Genomic DNA, 13,330 nt, shown 5'->3' with positions numbered 1-13,330 from the left:
AATGAAATATTTAGGTGAAAAAGTCCATTGAGGATCGTGCCAAAAGTCCGAAAAAGAAGTTTGCACACTCTTCAAATGACCAAAAAACAAAGTGTCTGGCAATCATCAGCGTGACAAGACCACCACCAGAGAAGATGTGAGCTTACCAGATAGCTCAGACCCACCAGAGCGTATGTTCTGTGAGTCAATAGAGCTTAGAATGTCAGCAGACAACCAAAAAATGGTCCCTGCAGATGTGTCCCAAAGCTTTTTTAGAGGTGTCCCATCTCAGCATAGGTAAGTATAGTGCTAGGATGCAACCGATATGTAGAAAAGGATAGAGAAGACCATATAGTGTAATTCCATATGACAAAAGGAAATTTATTAAAAGGTAGTACACTTACATTAAAAAAGTGTTTCAAGCGCTTGTCTAAAACAAAAGGTGGCGGCAGTGGAGTCCTCCCAGGACTGTGCAAATTTTTACACTTTTCCTTTAACCACTTGAGGTCCGGGCCATAGCCAAATGATGGCTACAATGCGGACCTCAATTTCCGGGAGGCCGTCATAGGACATCCTGCCTTGTGCACGCTCCCTACGTGCACCCTGCAGGGCACGTGGGGAGTGTGCTGTGATCATTGAGTCATGGAGACTCGGCTGATCACCGATCCTAGTAAAGGGCCAGTCCCGGCCCCTTACCATGTGATCAGCTGTCAGCCAATGACAGATGATCACACGATGTAAACAAAAGCTCGGCAATCGTTTTTTTTTCTCCTCACACTAACAGCGTGAGGAGAAAAAAAAGCCGATCACCAGCTTATGTTAAAGGGACATCAGTCCCGAAGAAGAAGGAGGCACCCCTTGCCAGTGCCACCTGTCATTGTGCCCATAGTTCCCACAGTGCCCACCAGTGCCACCTCTCAATGCCCACCAGTGGTGCCAATCAGTGCCACCTAGCAGTGCTGTTTATCAGTGTAAGCAATCAGTGCCCATCACTGCCACCCATCAGTGCCAATCACTGCCACCTCATCAGCGTACATCAATGAAGGAGAAAAATTACCTGTTTACAAAATTTTATAACAAAGTATAAAAAAAAATATTTTTTTAACCACTTCAATACAGTGCACTTAAACACCTTCCTGCCCAGACCAATTTTCAGCTTTCAGCGCTGTCGCAGTTTAAATGACAATTGCACAGTCATGCTAAACTATACCCAAATTAAATTTTTATCATTTTTTTCACACAAATAGAGCTTTCTTTAGGTGGTATTTGATTACCTCTATGGTTTTTATTTTTTGCTAAACAAATGAAAAAATCCCGAAAATTTTGAAAAAAAATATGTTTTTTTTGTTTCAGTTTCAAAACTTTGTAAATAAGTAAGTTTTCTCCTTCACTGATGGGCACTGATGGGGCTACACTGATGGGCACTGATAAGGCGGCACTGATGGGCACCAATGAGGTGGCACCAATGAAGTGGCACTGATGAGGTGGCATTGATGGACACTGATATGTGGCACTTATAGGTGGCACTGATAGGCGGCACTGATGGGTACTGATAGGTGGCATTAATGGGCGACACGGATGGGCACTGATAGGTAGCACAAATTGGCACTGATAGCTGGCATGGATTGATATGGATAGGCAGTACAGATGGGCATGGATAGGCGGCACAGATGGGCATGGATAGGCAGCAGAGATGGGCACAGATGGGCACTGATAGGCAGCACAGATGGGCATTGATAGGCGGCATTGTATTGTTTTATACTGTACTAATGGATGCCAATCAGTGCCAAACAATAATGCATGCCAATCAGTGATGCCCATTGTGGGCACTGATTGGCATCCATTGTGGGCACTGGCTGGAATCCCTGGTGGTCTAGGGTGGCATACCTTATGCTCGGGATCTCTGGTGGTCTGGTGGCGTCCTTGGTGGTCCAGTGTGGGCATCCTTGGGGGGGCTGTGCTGATAATCAATCAAAGCCGATCACCAGCTCTTTCCTATTTACACTGTGATCAGCCATGATTGGACACGGCTGATCACGTGGTAAAGAGTCTCCATCAGAGACTCTTTACCGAGATCATAGTTGCGAGGTGTCAGACTGACACCCCACAACAATGATCGCCGCAATGCGTGCCCCCGGGGGCGTACAGCGGCTCAAAATCCTGATCACGTCATATGACGTCCGGTCAGGATTTTGAAACCACTATGCCGCCATGCTTTTGTTATAGGGCGGGCAGCAAGTGGTTAAAAATGTGGTCTTTTTCAATTTTTTTGACAAAAAATTAAAACCACAGAGGTGATCAAATACCACCAAAATAAATCTCTATTTGTGGGGAAAAAAAGCTAAAAATGTTATTTGTGTACAGTGTTGACCGCAAAATTGTCATTTGAAGTGCGACAGCGCTGAAAGCTGAAAATTGGTCTGGACAGGAGGGGGGTTTAAGTGCCCAGTAAGCAAGTGGTTAAAAATGAGTCATAGCCTGAGTAGAAAAACCTGTCTCCTGTCAGAATGCGGCAGAGACAGGTAGCAGTGATTTGTAGAGTTCTGACATGTCCCCTGCTTAGTCAGAGTTGGAGCTCTTCAATCAGCAGGGAGCATAAGCAGGGTTATAGGTTTGACTCAAAAGGGGCATGTTGGACCTCTGCATTGATAAAAAAGGCATAATTCAATCCAAAGTTTAAACTGGAAGTGAGTTATACCATGAAAGAATTCAGCTGTCATAAACTAACACAAACAAGGTGTTGAATGTTTGAGCTTCCTCCACTCTGTCGGTTAACAGCCACTTATTTTTGTAATCAAAGTGGTCAGGGATTCTCTTTATGTATACCAGACCCTTATTTTAGATAATGGTCTGATAAGGATGTTATTGAGTGGCCCCACATAAAAAATGCACCAGGTTCCCTCTAAAAATAAATACCAGACACTTATTCTTGATGAGTGACTGGCATAGCTATTAAGGGGGACCCTTTGGGTCCAATATGAATTTTATTAGGGAAGAGCAATGCAAAAAACAAGAAAAAAAACATGAGGCTCCCACAAAAATGATAGCTGTTCCTTACTCAGGAATGCAGGGAGATGAAGTGTGGCACCCCCTTCCTGAACCATACCAGGCTACATATTTTCAACATGGGAACGCCCTGGCAAAACACCTTGCCCCCATATTAATGAAAACAGGGGAATCTTCCCCACAACCCCAACCTAGTGGTTATGGGAGTCTGCCTGCGGGGAAACCCATTTAAGAGCACCTCCCAGATAACACCACCAATGTCAATAATTAACCACTTCCTGACCGGCTCACCTACATATACGTTGACAGGTTGGCAGCCCTGCGCAAAATGATGTACAGGTACATCGGCTCCTTTAAGAGCCTTTGCAGGCGTGTGCAGGCACAAGAGACAGAACGGGGATCTGCGTGTGTACACACACAAGTCCTGGTTCCGTCAGGAAAGGAGAGAAAGGTTGTGTGTTCCTATTAGTTAGGAACGGCGATATGTCTCCTCTTCTAGTCACTCCCATTCCCCAAAGTTAAAACACATTTAACCCCTTGATTACCACCTAGTGTTAACCCCTTCTCTGCCATTGACATTTATACAGTAATCAGTGGCTATTTTTAGCTCTTTTTTAAATTTTGGTAAAATTTTAAAAATTAAGTGTTGTATCGCACAAAATGGACTGGTCAGGAAAAGGGCACATCCTTCCAGGACTGAAGTGGTTAAGGGGTACTACTACTCATTCACCAAAAAAAAATTTAAATAGTGAATAATTACACCGCATTTTTTAAAAATCACACTGCATTTTAACCACTTGTCTACTGGGCACTTAAACCCCCCTCCTGCCCAGACCAATTTTCAGCTTCCGGTGCTCTCACACTTTGAATGACAATTACTCAGTCATGTAACGCTGTACCCAAATGAATTTTTTGTACTTTTTTTAATACAAATAGCGCTTTCATTTGGTGGCATTTGATCACCTCTGGGTTTTTTATTTTTTACGCTATAAATCAAAAAAGACCAAAAATTTTGAAAAAAAAATAATTTTTCTGTTTCTGTGATAAAATTTTGCAAATATTTTTTTTTTCATGAATTTTGGCCACAATTTATACTGCTACATATCTTTGGTACAAATAACCCAAATTAGTGAATATTATTTGGTCTCTGTAAAAGTTAGAGAGTCCACAAGCTGTAGTGCAAATGATAAAAAATTGATCACACCTGATTCTTTGCAATATTAAGATTGTTTTATTTTTTATTTTTTTTCCACAAAATTGTCATTGTAATAGGTTATTTCTCTCACATGATATGTGTATACCACAAATAATGTCCCCAAATACATTCTGCTACTCCTCCTGAGTACTACAATACCACATGTGTGGGACTTTTTCACAACCTAGCCACTCAGAGAGGCCCAACATGCAGGGAGCACCATCATGTGTTCTAGGAGCATAAATTACACATCTAACTTGTTGACTACCTATTACACTTTTGAAGGCCCTGGAGCACCAGGACAATGACACGTGACACTGATGTGGCACTGATGGCAGATAACACTGATATGTGACACTGATGGCATGTGACACTGATGACAGATGGCACTAATACAGGGCACTGAGGACACGTGACACCGATGACAGATGGAACTTATATGTGGCACTGATGACATGTGACACTGTGGCACTGATGACAGATGGCACTAATACATGGCACTGATGACAGATGGAACTAATATGGGGCACCGATGACAGATGCCACTTATACGTGGCACTAATGACAGAGACAGATGCCACTGATACGTGGCACTGATGACACGTGACACTGACAGGTGGCACTGGGTACAGGTGGCACTGATAGGTGTCACTGGGGACAGGTGGTACTGGGGACAGATGACACTGATAGGTGGCACTGGGGACATATGGCACTGATAGGTGGCACTGGGGACCGATGGCACTGATAGGTGGCACTGGGGATAGGTGGGCATGTGTGTGTGTGTGTGTTTCACTGTGCGTGTGTGTGTGTAGTATACTGGGGGTAGAAATATCAATGCTATCTAGGATTTTTAGCATCCGCTGAATGTGCAAAAATGTTCTGCCATTCAGATGAATGCCTGAACAGCCTTCAGTCTAATGTACTATAACAACATTTGTAGTCATAGGACTTAATGTGGACATATATGAGAAGAATGAGTATCATTAAAATAATTTTATTCAATTAAATTTAAAACATATACAAAAACATTTAAAAAAGATATGCAATGATATGCTGGAAATATGTGAATACTGCAGGACTTTAAGGTGTGCCCCTTTTATGGACATTGCTTTGGAAGTCCCTGCTGTCTTTGGAACACACAAACTTTGATTACCATTTTTTCTATACTGGTGACCACTTTATGCTGTGATATTATAACTACACCATTGGGGTTTGATTGAAGATTGTTTGTTAGATTGCTAATTACTTCTCGGCTACTTTACGGTGTCTCTATCTGAAAGGCAGTGGCTCCATCCTGTTTTTTTGGACACACTTCTTTGGGAAACATGTCCTGAAGTGGGTTTAATGTATTGATTCCTTTACAGTTACTCCTTAAGAGTAACTGTAAGATGTTGTAAACCGCTAAGTGGAGCGTATCTTTTTAAAATGTTTTTGTATATGCTTTAAATGGAATTTAAAAAGTAGTTTAGATGATACTCTCTCTTATATATGTCCACATAAAGTCCTATGACTACAAATGTTGTTTATAGTATTATAAATTATAGTATATTATAGTATATTCTATATGATGTTAAGGGATGCGTAGACATATAGTACACACAGTCTGGGTTTTCAACTACGAATGGATAAATAACTGTAAAAACTTGTGTCTGGACTGAACCTAGCAAAGATTTAGAACTTGCACAGTGATGAGAAAGGCTATCATCAGAAGAAGGAAGTGGAAGGCAAGATAATGTGTTTTCTCCAACACTGGTGCATGTACCTACACCAAACTCTCAGCTCCATTCCCACTGAACAGTAAGTGGCTACTAGCAATGGCTCATAGTTTTACAATGCTCCAAGTTGTCCCAATCTACATGACTTATGTGCAAGGATCGCAATTGTGAGTACATTATTTGATATTGCGCTCTGTTTTGCTTAATGTTTAGCAACAAAAAACTACTAATTATAACCCTTCGCTACTCTATCCAAAAAAATAAAAAACTTTGACTGTGCATACCCTTTAGAAATAAAACTTATGAAGTGTAAGGGTTATGTAAATATTAAGTATAAAAGGTAGTTTCTTAACTTATGCTTAGTTCCAATTGCTCAGATTTCTTAGAGATTTACGTAAAGTTGAACATGGCACTCTATCTCTAATTCCCCATAGGAATAATTGAGAACTCAGAAGATGGAGCTTGCTGTCATGCTCAACTTTAAGACAAATGAGATTGGAATGGATGTGTCAAGAGGACAGTGTCAGCACATTGCTTTTCTTGGGCCCCGGAGCTAAATAAGGCTGTAATGTGCTAATTAACAATGAATTTTCAGAGATGCCTATTAAACCTCTATTATGAATACTATCATGGCTATTCTTTACCACTTGATGAAAATGTGCTATATATAAGTAATAGTCCAAGATGAATCAATATATTTTTACTGGATATGAATAATTTTAACAAATCAAATTCATTCACAATAAAGAAAACATAATAAAGTCAAAGTAAACCCTAACTGAATAGCATCAAGTTTGCTAAAGCACAGTGTATCAGAAACAAACAAAACACATGTTCATCTTTTTAAATATTCTTTTGCATCTCAGTGCTGCTGATCTCCTGCAGCTGTTTTTACCAATTTATGTCTGCATGCACTCCAGTGATGGCTGCATGTTATTTGCCAGGACAGATCTCCTGAGGGTGACAATAGTGTACCATGCCAGTGCAATGTGTTTTGAAATGGCCACTTATAGTCTCCATTGGAAGCCCATGTGACAGAGTGACAATGCAGGCAGGGACAGTATTTTCATTCAATAACAGGAAAAGTCTGAAAATTACCTTCACGGAAGCATCATTAGGTATTTTTAAGAAAAGTTGCAAATGAAAAAGATTGAAAACTAGTTTTGAAATAACAATAACATGTTAAAGCATATATGATATTTTAGTAATTGTAAAGGTTAAATGTCTCAAGGACCTATGCAAAGCTAAGAGTTGTTTAAGGGAAGCGATAATGTATTGTCAACAAGTACACATTTTAAAGTATTTTTTTTATAATTAGTCTGATAACTGTTTTTGATGAAACATCTATGTTTGTTATGCTACTTTTCAATATTTGATATATCCTTTTCATGAATATCTCTCTCTCTCTCTCTCTCTCTCTCTCTCTCTCTCTCTCTCTCTCTCTCTCTCTCTGTATATATATATATATATATATATATATATATATATATATATATATATATATACATACATTAATAGCAGAGAGAGAGGGAGAGAACAATGTTGACTCCTCAATAGTGATCCTTACTTGCAATTTTTTCAATTTACCCAGTCTAAGAGACCCCAAATTCATCCCTCTCTGAAAGCATTCAAAACACCAAGATCAGCGTTTTTGAATAGTTTGGATCTTTTTTAAAAAATGGTGCCTTTAAGATTCTAGTAAACCGGAAGTGATGTAATTACATCGCTTTCAGGTTACTACATCCGAGACACAATCAAGGCTGATCTAGGCTTTTTTCGGGTCTCCAGCCAGCCGGTGGATGTGTCGGCTGGTCATTCGGGTCTCCCGGTGGGAGGGGAGAGCACGGGCGAGTGGTGAAAGGCAGCGGAAGGGCACGATGTCCCCTCCTGCTGCTTGTAATAACAACTGAATGCCTGCTTAGCCGCTCTGGTTGTTATTACAAGAGAGCCAACTATCTGCTCTAAACAACAGTACAGGGCTGATGCCTGCAGCTGCAGGTATCACTCTGGTACAACCACTTGAAGCCAAATGACATACAGATACGTGATTTGATAGCAAGTGCTAGGTGGGAGCCATTTTACTTAGAGTTATTATATGCTTGGATGGTGGGTGGAAAGCAGAGCGTGGACAGGAAACAAACAAATGAAAACATACAACCCCCATACAGTAAGTATCCTGGATGTCCCCATCAAAAAATCAATGCAGGTAACTACTACGCCAAGTAGAAATAAAAACTAATATACAAAGGGACCAAAGTCTATACTCTTTTATCTTTCTTAATTCTTTACTGGTTTGAGGTTTTCATCTTGATGAAAAATAAAATAGCGCAGACAGTGGAGGCCAAATCAAAATTAGATAGTATTTAATTCTTATGATGGTCCTATAGTTTTGCCACAGAGCACAGTCCTTATATTGAAATTCATCTAGAACTAAATGGTACCTAGGTTTGACTAAGCAATCTGACCAGAAGTTCTCCAACATCCACCCCCAACTACAGCTTTGCAGGTCCCAGAAGGCTTCAGGACCATTCACAAAGTGCAGTGCAGCGTGGCCCGGGCATGCACAATGGGCAACTGGCTGTGAAGCCACAAGAAGTCATAGCTGGCTACCCACAGTTAGCATGCCAGCGCTGGGGACTGAAGACCAGTAAAGAAGCTCAGGTAAGGACAGCACTGGACCCTTGAACAGGTGATTATGTTTATTAAAAGTCAGCAGCTATAGTTTGTGTAGCTGTTGATGTTTAATTTTTAATTAAATTACTGAAGGACCCCCCAAGGAAACTATACAAAGTTTTTTGTTTTTTTTCTTATCCTAGGTATTTCAATACTCCAATTTGTAGTTGTAAATGCCCACCATGGTCTCTTTGGCTGGTGCTGCTGCCATTGCACTTGGAAGTGGTATAACAGGTGGGTTTCAACTACAACCCAAAACTCTACATTGCAATAAATTAAATGTATAAGAGAAGAGAGATAGGACAGGGTGGGAATTTCCCACCAGGAGATAGGACAGGGTGGGAATTTCAGACACATTTTTTAGCTATATTTAACAAATACACATAGAATTTTAAAATGTTTAACCATAATGAAATAGGCCAAACTATAATGTTCTCATTATGTGCTTATAAATGTTGACATACTGTATGTATTGCAGAATAAGTAAACGTGCAAACAAACTGTATATTTCGGTGACATGTTTCTTACTTTATATTTAACACATTACTTACTACTAGATGTCACATAGCTCATCTGCTGTAGTACACAATTGTTAGATTGTGTTTGTTGCTTACATCTACAAGGAACAAGGGTGTCACTTTGCTTATCAATGAACTTACCTTGTCTATATTTCACAGCTTTTGACAAGAACCTGCTCACTGAGAAATACTGATAAATCTCAAGCCAGCCCAACTAGTATTTACAGCTGCATTCTGAGTCACAAATTGGATTCTAACAACCTCTTGTGGATTTATAACACTACATCTGACAAATGACAAGCATGAACCAGCTGCTCAACTTATCTACCAATTTGGCTTTGTTAAACTACTCAACTCCTACAACCAATCTATCAACCAGATTACAAACTTTGCGGAAATATTATTAACCTTCTATTTACTGTTGTATGTTATCTGTATTTCAAATATTTCTAGAAACAATATATTTTTATACAGAGCAAATAGGAAACAAGTTTGTTTTGACATTGTTAAATTGATTGATTTTTATTTTTTTTTACTAGCAATTGCAATGTGTTTCATGATCTAACCCCACCGCTAGCTTATATTGATCTTCTAGCATTAATTTCCTCAGATATGTGGTGTTCTGGCAGAAATATCATCTTTAACACCAGTGGATGATTTTTTATCCTGTGCAATTGCCTCCAGAATACATCAACATGAACTCTGCCTGCAATAAATCACTCTTATAATTATCAAGTGAAGAAAGCATTCTTAAGACAAGTGACAGATTTTTGGCAACTGGAATTCCTCTATCTATTTCTTAGTAGAGGAACCTATAAAATCAATTTCCTGATTTATGAGTAATCTTTAAGGAACACACATACAGTGCAAACACATACATATATATTTCAATTCGATGACTGCTGATGTCTCAATAGTGCTCTCTATGATACTGTTTCCAAACTGGGCTGCATGTATAATCCTATGTGCCTTGTGTTAATTATTAGAGGAATCAATCAAAATACCATGGATCATAAAACACAAGAGGGCATCCATGCTACACATAAGATATATGGAATATAACAATGTACATATAGAAAAATAATAACCGCCAGACACACAAGGGAAAATGGTTTCTAGCATGAATATATTGACTGTAGAAGCTCATTTCATTAAAAGCTATGGAAATGCTGACATACAGAAGACAGCAGGGAATGTTCACATTTCTTATTGTCCTATTATTTCATGCCTATGCAACTGGGAATTAAGCACATTCCTCAATTCACTATTCAATGAAAAAAAAAAAAACAATATCACTGTTAATTATATCAAAAGCTTATCAACAAGATGGCACCTTACAATTTAGCAACATTATCAATAACATTGCCCGATGAATTTTATTAAAAGTATTCAGGAGAAGATAGTTCACTAAATGAACATCATTATTTCTAAAATGCAACGTATATTGGAAGCGTTACTATATACAATGATCACAATTGAAAAATGTTATTTAATTCCACAAGTTCAATAACAAAAATCATGAAATCTTTTAATAATTGCCTGCAATATCTACTACATGAAGCACAAACAGGGTTAAATATTACAAAGAAACGTGCTGTCATCAAACTTTCTTTCTATTAAGCTGTAGAACGTTCAGGTGGAGGGGGGGAGACAAACTGTGAGATTAGTGTAGGTAATACCTGGAAATTCTCTGGGTCAACATGTCAAACTTGCACTTGTGTCGGTGATGATGATGTACGTCTGCAGAGAGGCGTTAAGTGCTGTTGGGGTCGTTTTCAGTCTTCGCTGGGACAGTCCGACTTACAAGGTCCTCCAGTCAGCACCAGGGTCAGCTCCTGTTAGCAAGGGAGGGGCTGAGCAAAAGCTGCCTGACCCATGCCTATACTCTATCACTGCATCCCTCTCACTTTAATGGGCAATGTGACAATGTGCAGAATGAAAGAAATAATTCATTGGAATGGGGAGAAAAAAAAGAAAATGTTAAACAGCTCCATGCACACAAACCAGCTCTCAGCTACTGTAGAAGGAAGACTGAGCAGTAGAGAAGGGAACTGTCTGCTAGTGCTGATTTCAGTCTATTCATTGTACCTTCAGCATCCTCTCCTCCTCTGCTGCTCTCTCTCCTCCTTCTGTCAAGAGTCCGTGCAGCGGGGGAAGGGAGTTGCTGGATTCAACACTGCAGCTCTGTTTGGCTGACTCGTAATGACAGACACTTTTTTTTATGTCTAGTCTATTCTTGCCAGAAGGCAGGGGGCCTCGGGAGGAAGACTTGTGCTTTTTGTTAGGGTCTAGATTGGAATTTAACCCCCTGTGTTTCTGCAATGAGTCAGTGAAAATGAGCAACTTTTATTAAGAGGAGCAACTTGAGGTCAGTCTGTTCACTCCATTAGCTGTGCTAAAGTGGATTTCCACTCTTACAGTCAGATTTGAGAAACCCCAGCTGTATGTTTACTACATCTTCCCATTCATAGTGCACGCCTACAAATAATTTAAAGGATAAGTAAACCTTTTAAAAAATAAAAATAAATGCACATATTTTTGCAGGTAAAAAATGTGAATATTTTTTTTTCTGGAGCCTACAGAGCATCAGCAGATCGTGGGCGCAATGCCAGGCCCCTGAACACTCTCTGTATAGCTTGGTCTGCCCGTATATCCCATATGAGTAGACAGCAGTGGCGGCTGGTGTTATATTCTTTGGGGGGCGGAAAACATCCCTACCACTGACACCCCCCACTGGGCACTGCACCCCCCCTTAGCCTGGGCCTCGCACTTACCCCATCTCCTGGCCAGCGCGGTCAGCTTCGATCCGGGCTGCAGGCTGCTTGTTGGTTCAGTTCCCATCTTCTCCCTCCTTTCTTCCGTGTGTCTCCTTCCTCCTCCTCCAGCCAGCCAATCTGATCTCCTTTCGGCCAATCAGTTAACGGGTCTTATTCCTGGTTGGCCAGTAGGAGATTTAGTGTTACAATAGCAAATATTCATTTGCTATTGTAACACAACTGGGTGGGCTCAGAGTGCCCAGAGACCACCCTGTATTGAAGCCTGATGGAGCCTTTGCTTAACCCCCCCCCCCCCATTGGAATCCATGCTTTTGGCTCCCCTGCATATAGATCAGCAGGCCAGATGCATGGATGGGGGGTCAGCACCTGTGCATCCCTAGTGGATGGGCCGCCACTGGTAGACAGTTAATGGAGAGCAGAATGATCAATAAAATATGGGAGTGCTTACCAGTGCCCTCATAGTTCACTGAGAGCTACAAGCCTTCAGCCACAATGGCAGATGGTAGTTGTAGTTCACTTGTTCACAGAACTCTGTGAATGATTGATGCAACTGTGTGGGCAGAGCTACTTTTAACCCCTGGAGCTAGTGCCTGCCAGCCCCTTGAGGGGTTTAGAATGCCAGGGGGGTTGGGCAGGGCTTAAAGTGATTGTAAAGCTTAAAACATTTTTACTTTACTTTCCTGAGCCCTCATTCAATCCAGTGCTCTGCACTTCTGCAGCTCTTCTCTCCCATCACTTCCGGGTCTCACTGGATTTGCTGGGATACTGTGAGCCATTGGCTCCCACTGCTATCAATCAAAGTCAGTGATGAGTGTGCGGGGCACGGTTACGAGAATACACAAGTGCCCCCATGGGAAGTGGCTTCCCATGGGGGCACTGAACAGAGGGGAGGGGCCAGGAGCACCTACATGGGACCTGAAAAGAGGAGGTTTGCAGGCGCTATGTGCAATTCCATTGCACAGATCAGGTAAGTATAGACATGTTTGTTTAAAAAAAAAAAATTACCTTTACAATCACTTTGAGGTCATGTGACTGCTGTGATTTGCTGTCACGATGGTCACATGATTGAAAATCTCTAGATTGCTGCTTGCGATTAGGAGTTTTCTGTTAGCTGCTGGTGACTGTTCCAGGGGGTTGCAGGGCGCATGCTATTGGCACAGCGCTATTTCCACTAATGCACACAAATATGCGGCTGCTCACCACGAAGGCCCACCCACCAAGAGGGCGCATATTTGCGTGCTGCCGGTGCACAGAGTTAACTTGTGACGGCAGGTGTGGGGAGAAAATTCCCAGCCTGCTGTTACAGTGGATGTTCAAGGGGATGTGGATAGTTGCTCATTGGCAACATGTTACACCCCAAATACAAGTGTATCATGTTACCAAAGGTGAACTTATTTTTTTAAGAAAAACGTTCAAAAGGATTCAAATGTTTTTATACAATCACAGATCATAAAATTTAATTCAGGT

The 13,330-nt window shown here is 40.9% G+C and overlaps 1 protein-coding gene across 1 annotated transcript in view; it reads right to left on the bottom strand.

Moving 5' to 3' along the window:
• The window catches only part of LOC143974941 (bifunctional heparan sulfate N-deacetylase/N-sulfotransferase 3-like), a 375,710-nt gene extending 364,482 nt beyond the window's left edge, over positions 1-11,228 (bottom strand). The window contains exon 1 of the mRNA XM_077476811.1: positions 10,766-11,228. The gene's annotated coding sequence lies outside the window, so the exon portion shown is untranslated. The remainder of the gene's footprint in view (positions 1-10,765) is intronic.
• Positions 11,229-13,330: the final 2,102 nt, after the last annotated feature.

The sequence above is a fragment of the Lithobates pipiens genome, unplaced genomic scaffold (assembly GCF_037356315.1).
Source record: "Lithobates pipiens isolate NorthernLeopardFrog02 unplaced genomic scaffold, aLitPip1_a1.2 Scaffold_13, whole genome shotgun sequence".
Taxonomy (NCBI): Eukaryota; Metazoa; Chordata; class Amphibia; order Anura; family Ranidae; genus Lithobates; species Lithobates pipiens.
Note: the sequence above shows the minus strand (reverse complement) of the source record. Positions and strands in the feature narration are given on the sequence as shown.